The 26,205-nt window shown below is 41.5% G+C and overlaps 2 pseudogenes; one reads left to right on the top strand and one right to left on the bottom strand.

Moving 5' to 3' along the window:
* Nucleotides 1–461: 461 nt before the first annotated feature.
* On the top strand, nt 462–5,390 carry LOC118889911 (annotated as a pseudogene).
* Nucleotides 5,391–8,798: 3,408 nt separating this feature from the next.
* On the bottom strand, nt 8,799–13,381 carry LOC118889910 (annotated as a pseudogene).
* Between the last annotated feature and the right edge of the window lie 12,824 nt (nt 13,382–26,205).

The following is a 26,205-nucleotide window of genomic DNA, read 5'->3' as shown; positions in this document are numbered from 1 at the left end:
GGTCACATTTTCTTGGAACTGAGCTGCAGTTTGAGACTCTTCCTACCCAAACCTCCCTCCTTCCTCCTCTGTTTTCATAGGGGTGGCATCATGATCTGAAGCCTCTCTCAGCCTACTCCTGCTTCCTTTATGCTTCACAGCATAGAAATCTCTTGCACATCTAATCCCATCTTGGTGTCTGCTTCTTGGTATTTCAGCCCATAAGACTGGGTGAGATGGTCAAGGTTGTGAGTGCAGATAGAAGTGGGAAGGGAACTGAACTCTGGGGCTCTCCAGCACTGAGTGAAAGAGAGGGAAAGTGAACAACAGAGACCAGGAAGAGGTGGCTAGCAAAGTAGAAGAAAAACCAAGAGAATACGGTGTTCTCGAAACCAAGTAAGAAAGTGTACCCGAGAGAGGATGATTGACTATGTCAAGGATGCTGCCAGATTGTGTAAACTAAGGATCAGGGGTTTGGCAAGATGAAGCTCATGGTGACTTTGACAAGAGCAATTTTAGTGAAGGGTGTGGATGCCGCCCTGATTGGCCTGGGTTTAAGAGAGAATACAAAACCATTTCAAGTTTTGTACCTAGAATTTTTTCAGGAATTGGACATGCTAAGTAGAGGCAACTTTATTGAGGAGGTGTGTTGCACAGAGGAACTGAGAAATGGGGCAGTGGGTGGCAGGAGAACTGAGGTCAAAGAAAGGATTCTTGGGCTTCCCTGGTGGCGCAGTGGTTGGGAGTCCGCCTGCCAATGCAGGGGACACGGGTTCGAGCCCTGGTCCCGGAGGATCCCACATGCCGCGGAGCGGCTGGGCCCGTGAGCCACAATTGCTGAGCCTGCGTGTCTGGAGCCTGTGCTCCGCGACGGGGGGGGGGAGGGGCGTGATGGTGAGAGGCCCGCGCAACGCAATGAAGAGTGGCCCCCACTTGCCACAACTGGAGAAGGCCCTCGCACAGAAACGAAGACCCAACACAGCCATAAATAAATAAATAAATAAATTAAAAAAAAAAATAAGAAAGGATTCTTAAGATGTTCGAGATAACAGCATATTATTAGTGTGCTGATAGGAATGACCCAGTAAGGATAAAACATTGATGTCGTAAGCAGAGAGTGAAGCACTGCTGGAGTACTGTTGAGTAGGTGAGAAAGGATGAGGTCACTGAAGGGGGAAGCTCTTCAAAGAGTCTTTGCTCCAACTCCCTGCTTCTCCCAGGCCCACACCTCGCCTGGGGTCAGTTAAGCTCAAGTTCCTGAAATCGCACAAAATTTCCCACCCTTTTAACTGAGTGTTGCATCAGCTGAGGCACTCACCACTTGAATTTTCAGTTCCCTCTTTGTGTTTGTTATCTAGCGATTTCACTTAGTCTTTTGTGACTTTTGACTATACTTTTAAAACTAATTTTAAAAACTTTAACCCATTTTATGTTTTTGTACTGGAATTTTTTCTGGTTTATCCGTCTGCTATCTTACTGGAAATGGGAATCTCCTGGAGTGAGTTTTTCTCAGTGCAGATCTATTAGGGTACTACTTTGATGGTTTACAGTTACCATAGGAATAAGATCCTGGCTTTTTATGATGACATTTAAAACCTGTTCTTTCCCTCTCTGGCTCTTAGCTGTCCATGTCTTGCAGCCTCAGGAAACACTAAGAGGTCCTAAGACTCACCATGCTCTCCAGTGTCCCCTTGTCTTTGCATATGTTGCTCTCTTCCCTGGAAAGCCATCCCCCCTTCATACGTTTAAAGCTTGCTTACCCTTTAAGATCCATTTTGGGAGCTGAGCCTATGAGGAATGTTTCCAACTCCCCTTATCCCCGAGACTAGTTTAAATGCCTGTCTCATGTGCTCCCACACCCATAGCTCTGGGAAAGCTTTTCACCCTGAGAATCCTTGTCTATTTACTTCTTGGTTTCCTCTGTCCACCCAGCTCCTGGCTGCCTCTAGTATTCGCAGTGCTTCCACATCCTTGGCATAAAATACCTTGGTAAATGTTTGTGTTGGGTGCAATTAGGTTTTCTGTATGGGTCACGTAAGTCTCAAAATTGATTCAAATCGCTGGAGAGGGAAATATATCTTAATAATTTATTTTTATAAAATATATTTAATTGATTGCTAAAGCCTTTATACAGCACTGGCACAACCCAGAGAAATAAAGACTGTTAGAATTTCAGATCTGGAAAGAATCTAGAGATTACTTAACTCACCTCCTTTATTCTCTGGATGAAGAAATGTTTCTTTGTACCAGTTTCTGTGTCTACCCACAGTGTATGAGGATGCCTCTATCTGCTCACACTTTCTCCCTAGAAGGGGTATTTTCAGTGTCATATCTTTGACTGTAAATTGAGTACATTTGTATATGTTTGTTGGCAATTTAGCTTTCTTCATTTTTGAAATGTCTGTTCATATCCTTCTCCCAGTTTTAATTGGGATGTTGATATTTTTCATATTTATTTGTAAGTGCATTTTATAACTAAAGATATCCACCCTTTGTTTCTCACATGCATTGCAAGAGTTTTTCTAGATTTGTTTAACTTTCTTTTGAGTGTCTTCTTCTGTACCAGTGGTCAAATACATCAGTTATCCTTTTGGGTTTCCAACCTTGGTCCCATTCTAGTAAGGACCTTCTTCTAAGGTCTAAGATTATAAGACTGTTCTACAGTTAACATAGTACATTTATTATTATTTTTTTTACATTTCAGATTTTAGTCCACCCAATTTTTTTTTAATGTAAGAAAAGTAATCTAACTTTACTTTTTCTCACATTTTTTAGTGAATTGCTCCAGTGCCCTTTTTCCAATTTTAAATATTACTGATTCAAAATGAAGGCACTGGCATATTTTCATTAAGAGCACAGAGCTGGGGGGCAGAGAGGTCTGGATTTGCTTGCTGAGTGCTAGCTCTGCCTCTTCCCTGATGTTGTGAGGTTTTAATGGAGACAGTATATGTGTGGCACTGGCACCCAAGGGGAATTTACTAATGTCATCATGTTGGGCACCTTTATGGCTTAGTAGTAGTAGCACTAATGGATTTTTTTTCTTTTTTGGACTCTATTTTATTCTGTTGATCTGTTTGCCAGGATTGTACTGCTTTAATCTTTTGTAGTTTGATAGAGTATTTTATTATCTAATAGGCAAAATCCCTTGTGTGGACTTTAACTTTTTGTAAATAATTTTAAACATCTTTTTTATTGCACATATAACAGTGCTTTTCATTGCTCCCTTTTCTTAAGTCATTAGTTATTATAAAAGCATATTAATGTTTTTTAGTATTTTGAGATTTAGTACTTAGGATTTTAGTATTCAGAATGTAATTCTAATTCAGAATTTTAAGAAAAGATTGCAGACAATGGATTTCAAAGAAAAAGTTGAATGGTTTAGGGTTATTTGGATTGGCTTGATGTATCATGAGGAAGAAATTAACTTGTTATTTTCCATTGCTTCTGAGAACCAAATGAGGAAATAGGTTTAAATTGCAACATGGGTTTCAGTTTAAACAGAAACAAAGAATTTAAAAAAAAAACACGTTAAGTCTGGCTAGGGAATGAAAGCATACTTCCAAGAAATGATCAACACTTTTCCGGGATTTTGGAATGTCTGGTTCTCTCTTATTTCTCTCTAGAATCTTGTCCTGTGGAGGGGAAGGGAACGAACCCCTGCTGATTGCTTAAGGGGCTTTCTAACTTCAGGATTACATGAATGTTAACCTTTAATGCAAGCTATCCCACATTTTGGGGACTTTCCATGCATGTCAGGAACCAAAGTGCCACCATTCTCAGCAGAGAGTCTAGTTCAATCATAGTGTTGCACAGTAATATACATATCTTAAAACACTTATTTTTCTTTGTTTTAATCAATTTCTCTTGACTTGTCATTAGTATTTCAAGCATACTACTAAGTCATTATCCCTCTCTCTTTTTTTAAGTCTTTATTGAATTTGTTACAATATTGCTTCTTTTTTTTTTTTATGTTTTGGTTTTCTGGCCACAAGGCATGTGAGATCTTAGCTCCCCTCAACCAACCATTCATTCAAGCAGGCATCAAATCAATCAGCCAAAACCTCACGTTTCTCACATTGGCTGGCCTTTCTCATCGAGCTCTTCCTCCATTTCTTTCCCCTTCTGGATGGTTTCCAACCTTGGATGCACATTGGAATTATCTGGGGGGGTACTTGAAAATACTGATGCTTGACTTCCATCCCAGAGATTCTGACTTAAATGGTCTGAAATATGGCCTGGGCATCATGATTTTTTAAAAGCTCCTGAAGTAACTATAATGTACTAACAAAGTTGAGACTCGTTAGTCTAAAAAATAATGTGATCAGTGCACCATCTAATTCACTAAAGAAAGAGAGCACTGCTAATCATGTTCATGTGTTTGTTGGGGAAAAAAAAATCACCAGCTTAAATTAGAACCATAGGGTTTTTAAAAATTAATTAATTAATTAATTAATTAATTTTTGGCTACATTCGGTCTTCGTTGCTGCGCACAGGCTTTCTCTAGTTGCGGCGAGCAGGGGCTACTGTTCGTTGCGGTGTGCGGGCTTCTTGTTGCGGTGGCTTCTCTTGTTGCGAAGCACGGGTTCTAGGCATGTGGGCTTCAGTAGTTGTGGCTCACAGGCTCTAGAGTGCAGGCTCAGTAGTTGTGACGCATGGGCTTTTGCTCTGCGCCATGTGGGATCTTCCCGGACCAGGGCTGGAACCTGTGTCCCCGGCATTGGCAGGTGGATTCTTAACCACTGCACCACCAGGGAAGCCCCTGAACCATAGGGTCTTAAATAGACATTTGGTTTAGGACTGTTGTCTATAAAGAGTTTCCAGGGAAGAAGATGAAGATGGCAGCGGCTGGGGGTTGGTCCTGGGAGACTGAGGGCTGCAGAGGGCAGGCTGAAATGTGGTGTCATTGGGAGCACAGACAGCCTCCCACATTATAAAGGACATGCTCCCAGGGCCCTATCCCAAGACCTCAGAAGAACGGGCAGCCACAGCCAAGAAGTATAATATGCAGGTGGAAGATTATGAGCCCTGGCTGATGATGGCATGGGGTATGGTGACTACCCAAAGCTCCCTGACAGTTCACAGCAGGAGAGGGATCCATGGTGTGTCTGGGACCACCCAGACCTGAGGTTGAACCAAGTCACTGGGACCTGGACGTGTACATCAGGAACTGTGTGCACACGTCCCCCAGGCCTGCTTCTTGGAATCTTGTGTGTAAGCAGCTCTTCAGCTTCGTGGCCTTCATGTGGTTCATGTTTTGGGTGGGGGAGAATTACCCCACCCACCAGCCCGTGCGTGGAGACAAGCAGCATCCTTATACCTAATCTGCCCTGGAAGGGGTCCACGATCCCACCAAAGAGCCTGAGCTGGTGGTTCACTATGAGATCTGGGGAGGCTTTGTGCACCCTAAGTAACTCCCTCATCCTTAGAGATTGAACCTTAATGAATCCCTAATGAAACAGTGGTGTGGAAAGAAAAAAAGAAAGAAAAAGACTAAAAGAGGTTCTAATACAACTGTGGAGTTGTCTTGTAGAAACAAATCAAGAAGGAGGCAGTACAGTGTTAAGTCTGTGGTGGTGTCATTGACTGAGTGTTTTGTCCCCCCTTGAATTCATATGTTGAAATCCTAACTCCCAATGTAATGGTAAAAGGAGGGTGGGGCCTTTGGGAGGTAACTAGGTCATGAGGGTGGAGGCCCTCACGATGGATTAGTGCCATTATGAAAGAGACCCCAAAGAGCTCTCTCTCCCTCTTTCTGCCATATGAGGATACAATGAGAAGATGGCAGACTGAAACCCAGAAGAAGACTCTCACCAGTATCCATTTGGTTTCAGTATCTGCTTATTGTTTAAGCCACCCAGTCTGTAACACTTTTATTTTAGCAGCCCAAGCTGACTAAGACATGTTATGACAATCAAGGAAGTTGGCATAAGGTAAGGCGAAGAGTTGTAAACAAGCATTATCATGTTGGACTTACCAGGAGAGGGCTTGCCCAGGGTTTTATGAGAATTTTATATGATTTAATCATTCCTTCATTTGGGCATGTGAACAAAAGATAGCTTAATGCATTGAACAGTGACAGATAGTCCTATGAGGATTTGATTGCCTTCTTCAGATAGCTGAAGGGTTTGTGTCACGAATGGAAAATTAAATTTATTGTTTGGCGCCAGAGGGGAAGAATGAGGATCAAAAAGGAATGCATACATGGAAGCATATTTACATTCAATATGAGGGGAGCGATGTTATCTTTTCAAATGCTGCCAAGTAGTGAAATGGGCAGCCCCAAGAGTAGAGACATTCTTGAATCACGAAATATTAAATCCAAGATTGCAAAGTCTTTTTATTGGTTATTCTGTTTGTGAGAGATGTGTATATGTTAGAGAGATGGTAGGAAGAGTCATGACATCCACAAGGTCAATGTGATGTGAATGCTCCTTGTTTTAAAACATGTACATATGTGTACACATATTTAACAGTGTAGACTTAGATTTTCTTTATTAAAAAAAATAAAACCTGAAATGAGAAAAGAGAATGCAGCCAAGGTTGAGGCTTGGATCTGATGAAAGTCAGGACATGGGTAAGGGTCCTTTCTTCACATCTCATATTCCTTACACACTGCTCAGTCAGTGTCACTTAGGAAAAGTGGCCTAGGATAGGGTTGGCAATCTACCATGTACATACAGAGGAGGGGCTTGGGTCAACCATCAGAAGACTGAGGTACGACGCAGTGTGAACTTGATGTTCTCTAACCTTTCTGTAGCATTCTGCTGCCTTGCATGAACCCTATTCCTTGACCCTCGAATCTCCAAGCTATCATGCTGCCTTTCTACTGTCCAAACCTGACCCTTACCTTCAGGGTGTCTGCTGCAGAATGCCATCTGTCTCATGCCTGTTACTCAGTCCCTCCCCCTCCAACCTCCTCTCCAAACTTTCCAGTCTGTTCAATCTCCAAAGATAATGATCTGAGAAATTTATATCAACATTAGTGTTTTGAACGGCCACTGGCTCACCTATCCTTAGGAAGCAAGAATGTAAGTGGAGGTAATGTAAGTGGAGGGATATGTGTGGTGGATTTGGAGGGTAGAGGTTGTGCGTGGACCTGGGGAGAACCTTTTTCTTGTCCTCAATCCTAGGGCCAGGCAACCTGGAAGCCCATTTGCAAGACTGCCAAATTTTGATTTGATTTATGGGTATAGAGATAAAAAAGTGCTACCCTTCTTAGACAAGGATTTCTTTCTTTTACAAAACTGGGAGAGTTATAGACATTGTTCCTGTGTTATATCAGGAATAATTTCTATGAATAATAACTATGAAAAAATTCCCATAAAAAGTTCAGTTTTAGCTTGGAAGGGAAAGTAAAAATGGCACATATTCAAAGTAGCAGAAGAAATATTTGCATTCATAGGAAGGACACCATCTGTTTCCTGTAATGAACACCACTCTTGCAATACCCATGGGGCTTACGGCTTCTCTTAAGAAATTTATTTCAGTGGAATGCCATAAAAGGATGAAATTGGGAGCTTTTTAAAAAATTTTTTTAATTTTTAATTTTATTTTGACTGCGTTGGGTCTTCGTTGCTGTGTGTGGACTTTCTCTAGCTGCAGTGAGCGGGGCTACTCTTCATTGCGGTGCACCGGCTTCTCATTGTGGTGGCTCCTCTTGTTGTGAAGCACAGGTTCTAAGCGTGCGGGCTTCAGTAGTTGTGGCTTGCGGGCTCTAGAGTTCAGGCTCAGTAGTTGTGGCGCACGGGCTTAGTTGCTCCCCGGCGTGCGGAATCTTCCCAGACCAGGGCTTGAAGCTGTGTCCCCTGCATTGGCAGGCGGATTCTTAACCACTGCACCACCAGGGAAGTCCCTGGGAGCTTTTTTCTTAAGAAAAAAATAGCAATAGATTTTCTTCTGTCTGGGAAGATTTTTTTTTTTAACATCTTTATTACAGTATAATTGATTTACAATGGTGTGTCAGTTTCTGCTTATACAAAGTGAATCAGTTATACTATACATATGTTCCCATATCTCTTCCCTCTTGCATCTCCCTCCCTCCCACCCTCCCTATCCTACCCCTCTAGGTGGTCACAAAGTACTGAGCTGATCTCCTGTGCTATGCGTCTGTGGGAAGATTTTTTGAATCATTTTCCCCCTGGTTTTTATTTTTATTTTATTTACTTATTTATTTATTTAGAGTACCCTCATCTTTATTCGGGAAGGGGAGAAAGGGAATTCTGGGTCGTCACCCACCTCACCCTGCTCTGGGGGCTAAGCTTGCTGTCCCCACCCCCTCTTTCTTTCGTGGGGGAGGGGGGAGGACCAGGTGGGCGTGGGCATCGGGAACTAGTGGAGGGTGAGTGGGCGGGAGGGGGAGATGTGGGACGTCCAGGGCGGGGAGGGGCAGCTAGCATTGTGTTTGCATGCAGTGCCAGGGTGGGAGGCCAGGTGTGCCCAGAGGGGCCCGGCAGGAGGACTGTCAGTTACACCTGTGTGAATCGGGGAAGTGCAGGTGGTGTTGGACCTCTTGAGGTTTTGCTCCCTTCTGAACTGGCCTCCCACTTGCACCTCCAGGCCTCAGCTTGCCTAATCTGTGGTATGAGCAGGTATTCACCCTTTCAGGCTGCAGGGGAGGAGGAGGAGGGAGGGGGGGAGTCAGGGGTAGGAGCAAAGCCAGCGGGTGGCACACAAGCAGGGTGAGGGCCCCGGCAGGCGGCTACCATAAATACTACCAGAGTTTAGCCAATCCCGAGCTATAACGTGTCTTGAGCTGAACCTTCCTCTCTCTCTGTGTCTGACTCGCCTTTGTACTCCACCCTCCACATCCCAGCCACCCACTAATCCAGCTTCTCGCCATCATCCTCCTGGTGGGTGTCACCATCATGCCCGTTCTTGTCTTCCTTGGAGAGGTGGGCCGAGGAGCCCAGCACAGAGAGCGAGAGGAGGCCGGTGCCTGCGCTAGCTGCCGGCAGCAAAGGGGGCTGCAGCCTCCCAGGCAGTGGGGTCAGGGGCAGGGCCGGAGCCTGCAGCTGGGACAGCTGGTGGGCTTGGAGCTGCTGTCAGCTGATGGGGTTCAGCTCAGGAGCAGTGCCCTGCTTGGCCCTCTGCTCTTGGGGAATGTAGGGCAGGACCTGGGCACATATCCCATTCGGCCCCTTGAAGATTTCAGCCTGCTTGTGCGTCTTCACGTTCAAGCCGTAGGACATTTCGTAGTACCTCACTGTCGACTTAAAAAAAAAAACATGCACAACGTGAGAGTTGCGAGTTAAGTTTTATTTGGAGCAAAATGAGGACTGCTGCCCGGAAGACAGCATCCCAGATAGCCCTGAGAAACTGCTTCAAAGAGGCGGGCGGGAAGGTCAGTATATATGTGATTTTGGTGGAGGGGGAATACAGGCAATCAAGCACATATTTCTGTAGAAGGTTGCTGCTAGTCTCGTGAAGGTTACTGGTGGTCACAAGGAGCAGTCGTCACCGTGAAGGATTTTAGTGCTTTTCTAGATATGAGGAGATACAAGATCTGGGCCCATAAAATTGTCTCCTGAAAATATCTAACTATCTGAAGGTCTGTTCTGCCAGTTTTTCCCAGAGCACCCAGTGCCTCATTTCTGCTCTCCACCTGAACTCCTTTCAGGGGGTGTTGAAAGTCAGCAGCTGCAGCGGCGCATGATTTAATCCTTGTAGAGGTAGATGGCAAGTGCCAATGGAAAATGCCAATTTGTAGTTGACATCACATAATGACTCTGCATCTCCGGCTTCTCGCTAGCCTGCTTGTCACATTTGAGTTTCAGACTGTGGTACTGAGCTTGCAGCAGCTGAAACTCATCTTTGATACGCTGGCGGGAGTCTGAGGTGGTGAATTTGAGTTGCTGGGGCAGGTGCGATGAGCCGGATGCCTGCTTTGTGGAAACACCTTGTTAGTCGCGGTGGGGGCGCGGGATGCTTCCCAGCTGTGCGCCCAGGCTAGGACTGCTCGTGGCGCCAGGTGGCCGGGCCTCTGTCCAGGCGGCGCGGATCCACAGCTCCTGGGGCCGCCGCCGCAGCCTCCGGCGCCCGGCCTCACCCGCTTCCTGCTTCCTGGTTTTTAAATTCTGTCTTTTACATGTCTTATCCAAATTTTGTAAATCAGACTTCTCTCCCTCCCCTAAGAGCAGAAATAGGTCTTTTCTGTGTGGAGGTGTTTTTTTTTCTTCCATTGGGGATCAACTCTCAAGACAGGATGTGGGTAAGAATAGCAAACGTCTGAGAAAGTGAGCTGCAATATATTTTATTTCCCTCTGCCATAATCAAGGACTAGCAGTCAAACACAAGTTAAAATTTCCTTCTCCTCAACACTGTCAACCTCACTTCTAGAAATTCTTCTGGGAAATTTTATCTGGTTGATAAACTGGAAGAATAATGCAACACACACACATGTTCACACACACACACAGCCTAGCTCTCCCTTTGGCCTCACTTTTGCTTTCACAGGCATTTATGACCAGTTGGAAAGGGGACTTATACTGAGGTGGCAATGTCCTAAAATCTCATTCTTTGAGGAGCATGGCCCCCAGTAAGAGTTACCACCTGAAGTCGCATGTTTCCCTCGTGTTGTGTTCCTGGGTTGGCCAAGCCACAGAGACTGGGCAGGAAAATGACCCATTGGCCTATAGGTAGGCAGGTTCACTCCTGATTATGTAGAATAGAGCAGGGCTATCTTTCATGTATTTATGAATCACTGGGAATCTTGTTAACGTATAGATTAGAATTCAGTGAACTTCTGGAATAGGGCCCAAGAGCCTGCATTTCGATGTGTTTGCGGGGGGAGAGGTGAGCTCCACCCCTTCTACTCCAGCCGTCTTGAGCTCCTCCCCCTGGAGTCTGCATTTCTAACAAGCTCCCAGGTGATGCAGATGCTGCAGAAGAGCACCTCTCCCTCACCTTCTCTTCTCTACCTTCCCATCAGAGAACTTTAGACCTGGAAGGGATCTTGAACATCTTGTTTAGTTACTCCTAAAATACTGGCCTATGGAGTGGTCTCATCTGAACCACTGGGGAAGCCTTAAAAACCTAGACTCCCAGAAGTTCTGATTCAGTCCCAGGCATCTGTATTCTTTCAAAGCTTCCCAGATCAACTGGAGGTGAAAAAAGGCTTTGAACTATTAACTGTCTCCTTTTATACATAAGGAAACAGGTTGTGAGTGATTACGTGACTTGCCCAATAAGACCTAGTTAGTGACAGCAACAGGACCAGAACTTAGAGACCCTTTCCAGCCCACCGCCCTCCTATTTCCTCTTTGGCTGCCCAGGGCAGTTGCTTATGCTGAGAAAGGAAAGCAACTTCCCACCCCAATTGTTTAGGATAAATAAATGCCAGGTCCAGTGCTGTTTACTGGCATGCCGTTTCACCCAGAACATTTTCCTCTGCTGGAAGCAAGCCCAAAGAGGTCTAATGAGCATTTGTTTCTGTCCTACTCTGGGAGAAAGTTGCATGCACAAGTGCACTGTAGAACCGGAAATGGAAATGTTTCACATCATATTCCCCAGGGAGATAATTTCATACTTTAAAAGGTTTTCGTTCCTAGGTGTTTTGGACATCGAATGAAAATATCAGTGCTTTCAGTGGTTTCCATGTAATCAACAATCCTAAAATTGACATGTTGTAATCCTTTCTTCTTAGAACCTGAAGCTTTCTTGTTTATTTTCATCTCAGCTGCCATAGCTCCTGGATTGGTTTGCCTTTATCTGGTCTCTTTAATTTTTGGTGAAACACTGAAACTTTGCACAAAGTCAACTTCTCCCTCCTTACTGAGTTGTGCCAATTCGGAGAATGGAACTGTGGTTTGGGTTATTCTTTCTGTCTGGGTAATTCCTGCTTTACCATTGTTGGTTCTTTGTCTCTGGGAAGAAGGAAATCTCTATTAATGTTAAAGAAAAGTATATGCTGGTCTCGTTCCACCTAAACAGGCCTGTTGTCCAGTTGAGGAAGTTTCCATGCTTTACAAGGGTTTTCTCTACAGTTTCTGCATCTCCAAGTTGGACCATCTCTCTCCACTTACAGTGAGATGTCTCAGCCAGAGAACCACTCCTCCCCATCCTGAAGCCACACTGGGCTGCTCTGGCAATTAGAGACTCCAGCCTCTGGTCACCCCCTGAAGGAGTTTCCTTGTAAACAGGACATCTTGTGACCCATCCTTGGGTTTCTCTGCTAGAGACAAATCTCTTCTTGTCCTATGAATGCTGCCTCTAGAGAAAGAATAAACATAGAAAGAGCCTTCTTCGAGTGAATTTTCTTTCGAGAGCAGCTTTTAAGCAAGTGGCCTAAGATTAATTCTTGTATAGGGACACCACAGACATTTTCAGGGCACTGACTTTCAGAGGTGCTTTCATTATACAGTGGGCTTAGCTTGGACTAAGAATGAGATGGTTGAGTGCCAGGCGCAGCTCCCCTCTGCATGGTCAGGTGTCCTAGAGAGCTTCAGGCTTCCCACTCTTACAATGGGGATAATGTCACCTGGACTATTTAAAGTGAGTGCATGAAATGGAAATCCATGGGACATCCAGATATTTGAGGATGTCCTCCAACATCTAAGACAGAAAGCAAAATAATCAAGGAGAAACCTCTCAGAGGAAGCAGAGGCGATGCAGCAGCAGAATACTTTGGAATAAGAAGATATGCTATCCATAATAAAATTATTTAGATGCTATATAAAGATGGAATATTCAGAAACAGCAAAAAAAGCTTTGTAGAAATTAAAAATAAGATAGCAAATAAAAACTTAAAGGGTTGGAATTTAAAATTGAGGATACCATCAACTTTAAATTGTAAGTGGAGCAAAAAGACTAGGAGATAGACAATAGGAGAGAAAATAAAACAAAATAAGAGATCAACCCAGGAGGTCCAACATCAGTCTAATAGGTGCCACAGCAAGCGAGAACAAGAGAAAATGGAGGGGAAGAAACTATCAGAGAAAGAATACAAGATAATTGTCCAGCACTGAAGGATAAAAGTTTTCAAATTTAAAGAGTTCACTGAGAACCCAGCAAAATGGTTGAAAAAAAGATCACATCAAGGCACATACTTGTGGCGTTTTAGATCACTAAGGATAAAGCGAAAGCTTTTGACTTCTTGACTTCAACACTGGAAATTAGATGAAAATGGAGTAATGTCTTCAACCTACAGAGGAGAAGTGAATTTCATCCCCAAACTATCAATCAAGTATGAGTATAGAATAAAAACAGTTTTAGACATGCAATTTTTCAAAAACTTTACCTGTCACACAGCTGAGGAGGCTCAAGCACAAAGGGAGTTCAAGGAAGATGCACAGAACTGAAAGCAGGAAGCACCTAGGCCTCATGGGAACTGGAAAGTCTTAAGGCCACAAGCTTCTCCATCTTTTTCTGTTCCTTTCTGGAGCTGTGGTCTCTTACCTCTGCACATCTTCTTTCTCCTTTCAATGTAGACCACTTCTGTGAGTCTTTCAGTTTTTGTTCAGACTCTGGCTTGATTGGGATTCTGATTTTGCTGATGCTCATAGGGAGAAAATGAAGAGAGGGAGGTTCTTGAATACCTCTGACTAATAAGCAAAGGCAGTCGCAGATTTAAGTTCCAGAATGATTCAGAGAAGCTATAAATCATTAAAGACCACAGTGCTAGCTGTGTATTACAACTTGAGGTGAGTGACAGAGCCTAATAATTGTTCCCCAATATCCACTCTCTTCCTTCTTTTGATAATGAAACCCCCACTTTTTACTTAGGTACATGACTGCCCAGGTAGAGACATTCACAGGCCTCAGTTGGAACTAGATGGATGTGGCCATGTGACTAAGTTTTGGTCAATAGAATGTTAGCAGAAATGATGTGTCCACTTGTAAGTAATGTCTTGCCTTTCATTGCCTCTTTATCCCTTCCCACAAACCAGAGCATGAATGGAGCTTCAAAGACGAAGATCACACTCTGGGACAAGAGTCATCAAACTTTAACCCATGGGCCAGATGTGACCTGCCATCTGCTTTTGTAAATAAAGTTTTATTGGAATAATGCCATACCCACTCATTTATATGTCTATGGCTGCTTTCATGCTACAATGCAAGACTTGAGAAGTTATGACAGAGAATGTATGGCCCACAAAGCCTAAAATAATTACCATGCGGCCCTTTGCAGAAAAAGCTTACTGATTCCTGTTCTACATGATTATGGAGCAGCAAGAGAGAAGGAGCCTAGATACCCAAATGACCCCATGGAATGGAGTCTCTTATTTGCCTAGATTATCTGCCTACCTCTGGACTATTACCAGAGAAAAATAAATTTCTCTCATTTGAATCACTACATATCTGGGTCACTTTCTTATAGCATCTTATTTAAACTTAGTATGGTACAAAACAATATTTTAACAAATTTAGTTTCCTATAATGAACATATAATGAGTAAATTTAATGTTTCCATAACAAATAATTAAAGGTAGCTTAGCCACAAGATTAGGGTTATGTAAGACAACACTAATTACTTAAGACATGATTTAAAGGGAACTCTTACAATCATAACTCGATAGAAAAAATGTGTAAACAACTTACAGAATATGTATATATCTGACAATATGGTGTCACTACTCTAATGTAGTTTAATATTTACATTCACAATTTTTTCAAAGTAAAAGTCTTCTAAATATTCTCCAGTTTTTACTCTTATTGAATAAGACAAAATGACTGGTTCAGTCTTGTCTCTTCAAAGCAGCTGTCTACAGGGTCTACTTTCTTGAAGTTCTCCAATAAACTGCAGATTGAGACATGTTATTTGCCTTCAACTACAATTTCTAGACAAGGCTGAATTTAAAAATATGTGTCTAAAAGTCGTGCAATCATTATTACTATCTACTTCCAGAACATTTGCATCACCCGCAAAAGGAATTCCATATTCATTAGCAGACACTTCCCTTTCCCCCCTTCCTCCAGCTCCTGGCAACCACTAATGTGCTTTCTGGCTCTATGAATTTGTCTTTTCTGGGTATTTCATATAAATGGAACATGTGGCCTTTTGTGACTGGCTTCTTTCACTTAGCAATCTCTTCAAAGTTCATCCATGATGTAGCATATATCAGTACTTCATTCCTTTTAATGGCCAAATAACATTTTGTTATATGGATATGACACATACCATATGTGGATATGACACATCAGTTGATGGACATTTGGGTGTTTCCTTTTTTTTGGCTATTAGGAATAAAGCTGCTAAGTACAAAAAATAAAATATGTCTTATAGTTTTCTGTTTCTAAAAGAGACAGGGGGTTTAATCCTAAAGGAAATCAGAGGTCAATTATGGAGAGCTTTAAAAGGTTGCCACAGGACAGAGCGAAGGGGAAAATTAACAAATTTAATTAACTATCCTCACAGCTGTCCTCTTTATGTCTGAGCTTTCTGCATTTCACCTGATAAACTAAAGGATAAAAATTTTAAAACAATGCAATGTTTTGAAAAATTACTAAAATTTACTCCAGAAATGAAAAAATATATTCATATGAAAGCCTATATGTGAATATTTAGAGTAGCAAACTTGGAAACAAACCAGTCTTTCAACTGACGAATGGATAAACACTTTACTCAAGCAATAAAAGCAGGATAAACTACTCCTCTGCAATGAAGAGGAGTGATTATTGATACATACAAAACATGGATGCATCTCAAGTGCATTATACTAGGGAAGAAAGCCAGATTTAAAGACTATCCACTGGGTTATTCCATTTATATTACATTCTGGAAAAGGCAATAATGCCAGAATAGAAAGATCAATCTTTGCCAGGGACTGAGAGGGAAGGGTTGACTACAAAGTCCAACACAAAGGAATTTTGGGGATAATGGAAGGGTTTGACTTGATTCAGGCCATGGTTACACAACTCTAGGCATTTGTCAAAGCTCAAAGAACTCAAAACTGAAAAAAATAAATTTAACTATATGTAAATTAAGAAAAAATAAAAGGACACTAGAGGTGATAGAATTAAAATAGCAATGTTCGAATATTCTTAACCATGACATTATGCACATATAATAACAGGGGCAGGGTAAAATACACACAATCTTGTGAAATCTACTCTTTGATTTAGAGACACAACAGATGAAATTAAATTGTTTATGTGGAACTACATTATCCCTCTCACTGTTTTTGCTTTTGGTCTTTTTTTTTCTTTTTTTGAATTTCACATAAGTTAATTTATTTTTATTTTTTATTTTTGTTAACATCTTTATGGGAGTATATTTGCTTTACAATGTTGTGTTAGTTTCTGCTGTACAACAAAGTGAATCAGCTATATGTATACATATATCCCATATCCCCTCCCTCTTGCGTCTCCCTCCCACCCTTCCTATCCCACCCCTCTAGGTGGTCACAAAGCACTGAACTGATCTCCTTGTGCTATGCGGCTGCTTCCCACTAGCTATCTATTTTACATTTGGTAGTGTATATATGTCAATGCCACTCTCTCACTTCGTCCCATCTTACCCATCCCCCTCCTCATCTCCTCAAGTCCATTCTGTATGTCTGCATCTTTATTCCTGTCTTGCCCCTAGGTTCGTCAGAACCTTTTTTTTTTTTTTTTGTTTCCATATATATGTGTTAGCATATAGTATTTGTTTTTCTTCTTCTGACTTACTTCACTCTGGATGACAGACTCTAGGTCCATCCGCCTCACTGCAAATAACTGAATTTCATTTCTTTTTATGGCTAATATTCCATGGTATATATGTGCCACATCTTCTTTATCCATTCATCTGTCAATGGACACTTAGGTTGCTTCCATGTCCTAGCTATTGTAAATAGTGCTGCAGTGAATACTGTGGTACATGACTCTTTTTGAATTATGGTTTTCTCAGGGTATATGCCAAGTAGTGGGGTTGCTGGGTCATATGGTAGTTCTATTGTTAGTTTTTTAAGGAACCTCCATACTGTTCTCCATAGTGGCTGTATCAATTTACATTCCCACCAACAGTGCAAGAGGATTCCGTTTTCTCCACACCCTCTCAAGCATTTATTGTTTGTAGATTTTTTTTTTTTTATTGTTTGTAGATTTTTTAATGAGGGCCTTTCTGACCGGTGTGAGGCGATACCTCATTGCAGTTTAGATTTGCATTTCTCTATAATGATTTGTGATGCTGAGCATCCTTTCATGTTTGTTGGTAATCTGTATATGTTCTTTGGAGAAATGTCTATTTAGGTCCTCTGCCCATTTTTGGATTGGGTTTTTTGGTTTTTTGATATTGAGCTGCATGAGCTGCTTGTATATTTTGGGGATTAATCCTTTGTCAGTTGCTTCACTTGCAACTATTTTCTCCCATTCTGAGGGTTGTCTTTTTCTTTTGTTTATGGTTTCCTTTGCTTTGCAAAAGCTTTTAAGTTTCATTAGGTCCCATTTGTTTATTCTTGTTTTTATTTCCATTTCTCTAAGAGGTGGGTCAAAAAGGATCTTGCTGTGATTTATGTCATAGAGTGTTCTTCCTATGTTTTCCTCTAAGAGTTTTATAGTGTCTGGCCTTACATTTAGGTCTTTAATCCATTTTGAGTTTATTTTTGTGTATGGTGTTAGGGAGTGTTCTAATTTCATTCTTTTACATGTAGCTGTCCAGTTTTCCCAGCACCACTTATTGAAGAGGCTGTCTTTTCTCCATTGTATATTCTTGCCTCCTTTATCAAAAATAAGGTGACCATATATGCATGGGTTTATCTCTGGGCATTCTATCCTGTATCATGGATCTATATTTCTGTTTTTGTGCCAGTACCATACTGTTTTGATTACTGTAGCTTTGTAGTATAGTCTGAAGTCAGGGAGTCTGATTCCTCCAGCTCCGTTTTACTTTCTCAAGATTGCTTTGGCTATTTGGGGTCCTTTGTGTTTCCATACAAATTGTGAAACTTTTTGTTCTAATTCTGTGAAAAATGCCATTGGTAGTTTGATAGGGATTACATTGAATTTGTAGATTGCTTTGTGTAGTATAGTGATTTTCACAATGTTGATTCTTCCAATCCAAGAACATGGTATATCTCTCCATCTGTTTGTATTGTCATAATTTCTTTCATCAGTGTCTTATAGTTTTCTGCATACAAGTCTTTTGTCTCCTTAGGTAGGTTTTTTCCTAAGTAGTTTATTCTTTTTGTTGCAGTGGTAAATGGGAGTGTTTCCTTAATTTCTCTTTCAGATATTTCATCTTTAGTGTATAGGAATGCAAGAGATTTCTGTGCATTAATATTGTATCCTGCTACATTACCAAATTCATTGATTAGCTCTACAAATTTTCTGGCAGCATCTTTAGGATTCTCTAGGTATAGTATCAGGTCATCTGCAAAGAGTGACAGTTTTACCTCCTCTTTTCCGATTTGGATTGCTTTTTTTTCTTTTTCTTCTCTGATTGCAGTGGCTAAAACTTCCAAAACTATGTTGAATAATAGTGGTGAGAATGGGCAACCTTGTCTTGTTCCTGTCTTAGAGAAATGGTTTCAGTTTTTCACCATTGAGAACGATGTTGGCTGTGGGTTTGTCATATATAGCCTTTATTATGTTGAGGTAAGTTCCCTCTATGCCTACTTTCTGGAGAGTTTTTCTCATAAATAGGTATTGAATTTTGTCAAAAGCTTTTTCTGCATCTATTGAGATTATCATATGGTTTTTATTCTTCAATTTGTTAATATGGTGTATCACATTGACCGATTTGCCTATATTGAAGAATCCTTGCATTCCTGGGATAAACACCACTTGGTCATGGTGTATGATCCTTTTAATGTGCTGTTGGATTCTGTTTGCTAGTATTTTGTTGAGGATTTTTGCATCTATGTTCATCAGTGATATTGGCCTGTAGTTTTCTTTCTTAGTGACATCTTTGTCTGGTTTTGGTATCAGGGTGATGGTGGCCTCATAGAATGAGTTTAGGAGTGTTCCTCCCTCTGGTATATTTTGGAAGAGTTTGAGAAGGATGGGTGTTAGCTCTTCTCTAAATGTTTGATAGAATTCGCCAGTGAGGCCATCTGGTCCTGGGCTTTTGTTTGTTGGAAGATTTTTAATCACAGTCTCAATTTCAGTGCTTGTGATTGGTCTGTTTATATTTTCTATTTCTTCCTGGTTCAGTCTCGGAAGGTTGTGCTTTTCTAAGAATTTGTCCATGTCTTCCAGTTTGTCCATTTTATTGGCATATAGTTGCTTGTACTAATCTCTCATGATCCTTTGTATTTCTTCAGTGTCAGCTGCTACTTCTCCTTTTTCATTTCTAATTCTGTTGATTTGAGTCTTTCCCTTTTTTTCTTGATGAGTCTGGCTAATGGTTTATCAATTTTGTTTATTTTCTCAAAGAACCAGCTTTTAGTTTTATTGATCTTTGCTATTGTTTTCTTTATTTCTTTTTCATTTATTTCTGATCTAATTTTTATGACTTCTTTCCTTTGGCTAACTTTGGATTTTTTTGTTGTTCTTCTTTCTCTAATTGCTTTAGGTGTAAGGTTAGGTTGTTTATTTGAGATGTTTCTTGTTTCTTGAGGTAGGATTGTATTGCTAAAAACGTCCTTCTTAGAACTGCTTTTGCTGCATCCCATAGGTTTGGGTTGTTGTGTTTTCATTGTCATTTGTGTCTAGGTATTTTTTGATTTCTCTTTGATTTCTTCAGTGAGCTCATGGTTATTTAGTAGTGCATTGTTTAGCCTCCATGTGTTTGTATTTTTTACAGTTTTTTTCCTGTAATTTATATCTAGTCTCATAGTGTTGTGGTCGGAAAAAATGCTTGATATGATTTCAGTGTTCTTAAATTTACCAAGGCTTGATTTGTGACCCAAGATATTATCTATCCTGAAGAGTGTTCCATGAGCACTTGAGAAGAAACTGTATTCTGTTGTTTTTGGATGGAATGTCCTATAAATGTCAGTTAAGTCCATCTTGTTTAATATGTCATTTAAAGCTTGTGTTTCCTTATTTATTTTCATTTTGGATGATCTGTCCATTGGTTAAACTGGGGTGTTAAAGTCTTCTACTATTATTGTGTCACTGTCAATTTCCCATTTTTGCTGTTAACATTTGCTTTATGTATTGAGGTGCTCCTATGTTGGGTGCATAAATATTTACAATTGTTATATCTTCTTCTTGGATTGGTCCCTTGATCATTATTAGAGTCCTTCTTTGTCTCTTGTAATAGTCTTTATTTTAAAGTCTATTTTGTCTGATATGAGAATTGCTACTCCAGTTTTCTTTTGATTTCCATTTGCATGAAGTATCTTTTTCCATCCTCTCACTTTCAGTCTGTATGTGTCCCTAGGTTTGAAGTGGGTCTCTTGTAGACAGCATATATACAGGTCTTGTTTTTGTATCTATTCAGCCAGTGTACGTCTTTTGGTTGGAGCATTCAATCCATTTACATTTAAGGTAGTTATTGATATGTGTGTTCCTATGACCATTTTCTTAATTATTTTGGGTTTGTTTTTGTAGGTCTTTTCCTTCTCTTGTGTTTCCTGCCTAGAGAAGTTCTTTTGGCATTTGTTGTAAAGCTGGTTTCGTGGTGCTGAATTCTCTTAGTTTTGCTTTCTGTAATAGTTTTAATTTCTCCGTCGAATCTGAATGAGAACCTTGCTGGGTAGAGTAATCTTGGTTGTAGGTTTATCCCTTTCATCACTTTAAATATGTCCTGCCACTCCCTTCTGGCTTGCAGAGTTTCTGCTGAAAGAGCAGCTGTTAACCTTATGGGGGTTCCCTTGTATGTTTTTTGTGGCTTTTCCCTTGCTGCTTTTAATATTTTTTCTTTGTGTTTAATTTTTGATAGTTTAATTAATATGTGTTGTGGCATGTTTCTCCTTTGATTTATCCTGTATGGGACTCTCTGCACTTCCTGGACTTGATTGACTATTTCCTTTCCCATATTAGGGGAGTTTGCACCTATAATCTCTTCAAATATTTTCTCATTCCCTTTCTTTTGCTCGTCTTCTTCTGGGACCCCTATAATTCGAATTTTGCTTCATTTAATATTGTCCCAGAGGTCTCTGAGACTGTCTTCAATTCTTTTCATTCTTTTATCTTTATTCTGCTCTGTGGTAGTTATTTCCACTATTTTATCTTCCAGGTCACTTATCCATTCTTCTGCCTCAGTTATTCTGCTATTGATTCCTTCTAGAGAATTTTAAATTTCATTTGTTGTGTTGTTCATTGTTGTTTGTTTGCTCTTTAGTTCTTCTAGTTCCTTGTTAAATGTTTCTTATAGTTTCTTCATTCTATTTCCAAGATTTTGGATCATCTTTACTATCATTAATCTGAATTCTTTTTCAGGTAGACTGCCTATATCCTCTTCATTTTTTTGGTCTGGTGGGTTTTTACTTTGCTCTTTTCATCTGTTGCATATTTCTCTGTCTTCTCATTTTGCTTAACTGTGTTTGGGGTCTCCTTTTCACAGGCTGCAGGTTTGTAGTTCCCTTTGTTTTTGGTGTCTGCCCCCAGTGGGTGAGGTTTGTTCAGTGGGTTGTGTAGGCTTCCTGGTCGAGGGGACTGGTGCCTGTGTTCTTGTGGATGAGGCTCGATCCTGTCTTTCTGGTGGGCAGGACTGTGTCCGGTAGTGTGCTTTGGGGTGTCTGTGAACTTATTATGATTTTAGGCAGCCTGTCTGCTAATGGGTGGGGTTGTGTTCCTGTCTTGCTAGTTGTTTGGCATGGGGTGTCCAGCACTGCAGTTTTCTGGTCGTTGAGTGGAGCTGGGTCTTAGTGTTGAGATGGAGCTCTTGCTGATTGATATTACTGGGGCCGGGAGGTCTCTGGCAGTCCAATGTCCTGAACTTGGCTCTCCCACCTCGAAGGCTCAGGCCTGACACCCAGCCAGAGCACCAAGACCCTTTCAGCCACAAGGCTCAGAAGAAAAGGGAGAAAAAAATAAAGAATAATAAAATAAAATAAGGTTATTAAAATAAAAAATTAAAAAGATATTATTAAAATAAAAAATTAAAATGTAATAAAAAAAGTGGGCAACCAAAATTAAAACGAATATTATTAAAATAAAAAAATTAAAATGTAATAAAAAAAGAAGTGAGCAACCAAACCAATAAACTAATCCACCAATGATAACAAGTGCTAAAAACAATATTGAGATACACATAAAAATCAGAAACTAGTCAGTCTCATACAGCAAACCCCAAGTCTACAGTTGCTCTCCAAGTCCACCGCCTCCATTTTGGGATGATTCGTTGTCTATTCAAGTATTCCACAGATGCAGGGTACATCAAGTTGATTGTGGAGATTTAATCCACTGCTCCTGAGGCTGCTGTGAGAGATTTCCCTTTTCTTCTTTGTTCGCACAGCTCCTGGGGTTCAGCTTTGGATTTGGCCCTGTCTCTCTGTGTACGTCGCCCTCTGGCATCTATTCTTTGCCCAGACAGGTGGGGGTTAAAGGAGCGGCTGATTAAGGGGCTCTGGCTCACTCAGGATGGGGGGAGGGAGGGGTACGGATGCGGGGCAAGCCTGCGGCGCAGAGGCCGGCGTGACGTTGCAGCAGCCTGAGGCGCGCAGTGCGTTCTCCCGGGGAATTTGTCCCTGGATCACGGGACCCTGGCAGTGGCGGGCTGCACAGGCTCCCGGGAGGGGAGGCATGGATAGTTAACTGTGCTTGCACACAGGCTTCTTGGTGGCTGTAACAGCAGCCTTAGTGTCTCATGCCCACCTCGGGTGTCTGCGCTGATAGCCACAGCTCGCGCCCATCTCTGGAGTCCGTTTAGGCGGTTCTCTGAATCCCCTCTCCTTGCGCACCCTGAAACAATGGTCTCTTGCCTCTTCGGCAGCTCCAGACTTTTTCCCGGACTCCCTCCCGGCTAGCTGTGGCGCACTAGCCCCCTTCAGGCTGTGTTCACGCAGCTAACCCCAGTCCTCTCCCTGGGATCTGACTTCCGAAGCCCGAGCCTCAGCTCCCAGTCCCCGCCCGCCCCGGCAGGTGAGCAGACAAGCCTCTCGGGCTGGTGAGTGCTGGTTGGCACCGATCCTCTGTGTGGGAATCTCTCCGCTTTGCCCTCTGCACCCCTGTTGCTACGCTCTCCTCTGTGGCTCCGAAGCTTCCCCCCACCCTGCCTCCACCAGTGAAGGGGCTTCTAGTGTGTGGAAACCTTTCCTCCTTCACAGCTCCCTCCCACTGGTGCAGGTCCCATCCCTATTCTTTTGTCTCTGTTTTTTCTTTTTTCTTTTGCCCTACCCAGGTACCTGGGGAGTTTCTTGCCTTTTGGGAGGTCTGAGGTCTTCTGCCAGTTCTGTAAGAGTTGTTCCACATGTAGATGTATTTGTGATGTATTTGTGGGGAGGAAGGTGATCTCCACGTCTTACTCCTCTGCTGTCTTGAAGGTCCTCCCCCTCACTGTTTTTGATTCAGCCTTAATATAAAGTTAAACTCAGGTCAAATTTTTTTGAAGCAGGAACTTGTAGGAAAACTCTAAGATACCATTGATATAAATGCTTTTGTAAGTTGAAACCACTGAAAGCACTGGATTAACAATTAACCTTTATTTAGACAGACCAGGTAGATGGTAAGTAAATATTTATAGTATGATTTGCCATAAAATGTAGGTTCAATCTATAATTTCTTCTTATCATGAATTTGCATGTTCATCTAAATCTGTTTACTAAGAGGGCAAAGAGCTTCCTTTAATATTGAAAGTTTGTGATGATAGTTTCAAAGACTGTTGAGAGATGAATGGTTTATAACACAGCTGTTGGAAGGCAGGCTCTAGCAAACTGGGTTTGTTCACATAAAGTTGTCAGCTATGTTTGCCATAGGAGGCTGTCCTCGCTCACCAACTTATTGTGACTAACTAACCAGTTGACTGTGACCTCACTGATCTGGTATTTTGCAAAGTAAAAAAAAAAAGACTCTAATATATAAATTTTAAATCATAACAAATACTCTCTTTTCCAAAAAATGCTTTACATACCAATATATATAAATTAACTTTCAGATATCAAGTGCTGCTGCTCTACTTTAAATTTTATATTGGATATTTAAGTTTGGCTATAAAAATATAAAGGGTCAAACTATTTTATTTGCTAGTTAAGCTTATACAGATCTATCTTAAATTGCCTGGCTTGTCTTCCATTTTAAATATTTTTACACTATTTAATTTTTAAAAGTGTTAAATTGGTGGGTTGAAGATATTACCTTATAGATCTATATAGTATTTGCTACTCATTGCAAATATATGTAACTCTAAAAACATAAGAAAGTGAGATTTTAATAAATAATAAATTGGAAAATAAAGATGAATCAGTAATAAAATAGAAGACATAGGGGGAAAGGCAGAAAAGCTTAAAAAGGAAATAATATTTAGTGAGCAATAAACTGAGCAAAACATATAGAATGAGAAGGTTTAAATGGTAAAAAAAAAAAAAAAAGGTTTAAACTAATAAGATAAAAATCCAAGTGAGGGTTGTCTCTGTTATGATATTTATTATTTCAGTTTGGGTGTGCAAAAAAAATGAAGTGGGGGGAGCTTTCCTTATATCTCCGTAAGTCGGCTCAATTCAGTTTTTGCTAATGGTAGAAAACTTAAACTTGCCAATTCAATTTAATTCAGTCCTTCCAGTTTAAAACAATCAGTTTTGTCTAATTGCTCTGTTCATTTAACATTCTCCATCTTCCTTCTTCCTGGGGGTAGACTGAGACTCCAGGGGCTGCACAGTGTCCTGACCGTGAGGGAGGGATGCCTGTGAGTGGGCCAGCCTCTGCCCTCACTGGTGTCCTCTCTCTGGGCTTGACCTTGTCCTGTGTCCACCCGGCTCCCTTGCTGATGTCTGCAGCTCCATCTTGGCTTGTAGTCAGCAAGTTCCACACACATTGCTTCCTCTTTGTCGCAGTTATGAGCCCTCTTCCTTCTCAGCTCTGTGTTCTTCAGGGCAAATGCCAATTCCAGAGGCTCTTCTGTGCCACCCAGGTGTGCATGGGCCTCTTTGGGGCTGCTGTCAGGGCTACTTACATGGACACCACACTCAGCATTGCTAATTCATTGCCTTGAGTCAGGCTGGACTTGGAGCTCCTCTAGGGCCCTTCTCTCAGTTTACCCAGGGAAGGGAAGTACAAAACTCTGTTCTTGAGGCCCCCCAAACTCATCAGAAAGTTCTAATCAACCCTACAACATTGGGGCTCAGCCTGCAGGAGAAGCAGCCTGGGTCCAGGCTCTTCTCAGAAACTGTGCATCTCAGGTTTTACATCTCCCTTTGTAGCCACTGGTTGAATTCTCATTTCCTTTTGGGATGGGAAACATCTTTGATAACATCATGTACCTCTCCCCACAGAGGGACATAAATAACGTCTGCTGAGGCCTCCAGGCCCCCCAAATTAGAACAAAAACAAGGCACTTCTGGTTCTTGACAAGTAGGAGGCTAGCTCGGGCTGCTGGCCTCCTCCTCCAAACCTATCCCTGGAGGGGCCTCAGAGGGAGAGGGAGGTGTATGGAGCTGAAAAAAGTAAAAAAATAAAGGGAAAATTTGAGTGAAACCCTCATGGGAAACCATAAGGGGAATATAACCTGGTAAGTGGGAGGTAAGGACAGAATGCTGGTCATATGCAGGCAGACATCCAACTCCCTGAATGTCCCTCCTCTCCCTCCATTCCCAGAGGCCCAGGAGAGTATAACAAGGGGGAACTTTTACATAGAACAGCCTCGGGGTAGAAGAGTTACGTAGGGGTTCCTGAGGGGCCCAGTTGCCTGATGAAGAGAAAAAGCAGGAGTGGTAATTTCAATCCGGGCACCACAGGCACTGAGGTCTGCCCTCATTCTTGCCCCTTAGACCTGCCGGGAAAGCACAAGCTAAGGCCGTGGCATCAGCCAGGAGCATGTTGCTAATCAAGGCAGCTGTGGAAATGACTGCAAATTGTCTACTAATATTTGTTTTTTCATAAGTTGAAAAAAGAATACCCATTTTTTAGCTGGACACATGATTACCCAGAATAAAAACTAAATTTCCTGGCCTCCTTTGTAGCATTCATATGACAAAGAATTATTTTTTAACAACTATATGCTAATAAATCTGAAATTTATAAAAGTGAATTTCTGAGAAAAATAGAAAGCTAATATTGTCACAAAAAATAACTTGAACAGACCAATAATCATTAAAGTAACTACAATTATAGTCATCAGAGATCTCCCCCAGTCACCCTAAAAGCTCCAGGCTTAAACAGTTGCATAGGTATAGATATAGATAGAGGTATAGATAAACAGCAAGATAATGCTGTTTAGTGCAAGTTGTTTCAAAAACCATGCCCCAGCTCTTTTCATGAGGCTGGTTT

The sequence above is a fragment of the Balaenoptera musculus genome, chromosome 2 (assembly GCF_009873245.2).
Source record: "Balaenoptera musculus isolate JJ_BM4_2016_0621 chromosome 2, mBalMus1.pri.v3, whole genome shotgun sequence".
Lineage (NCBI taxonomy): Eukaryota > Metazoa > Chordata > Mammalia > Artiodactyla > Balaenopteridae > Balaenoptera > Balaenoptera musculus.
This window is presented reverse-complemented; position numbering and strand designations above follow the sequence as displayed.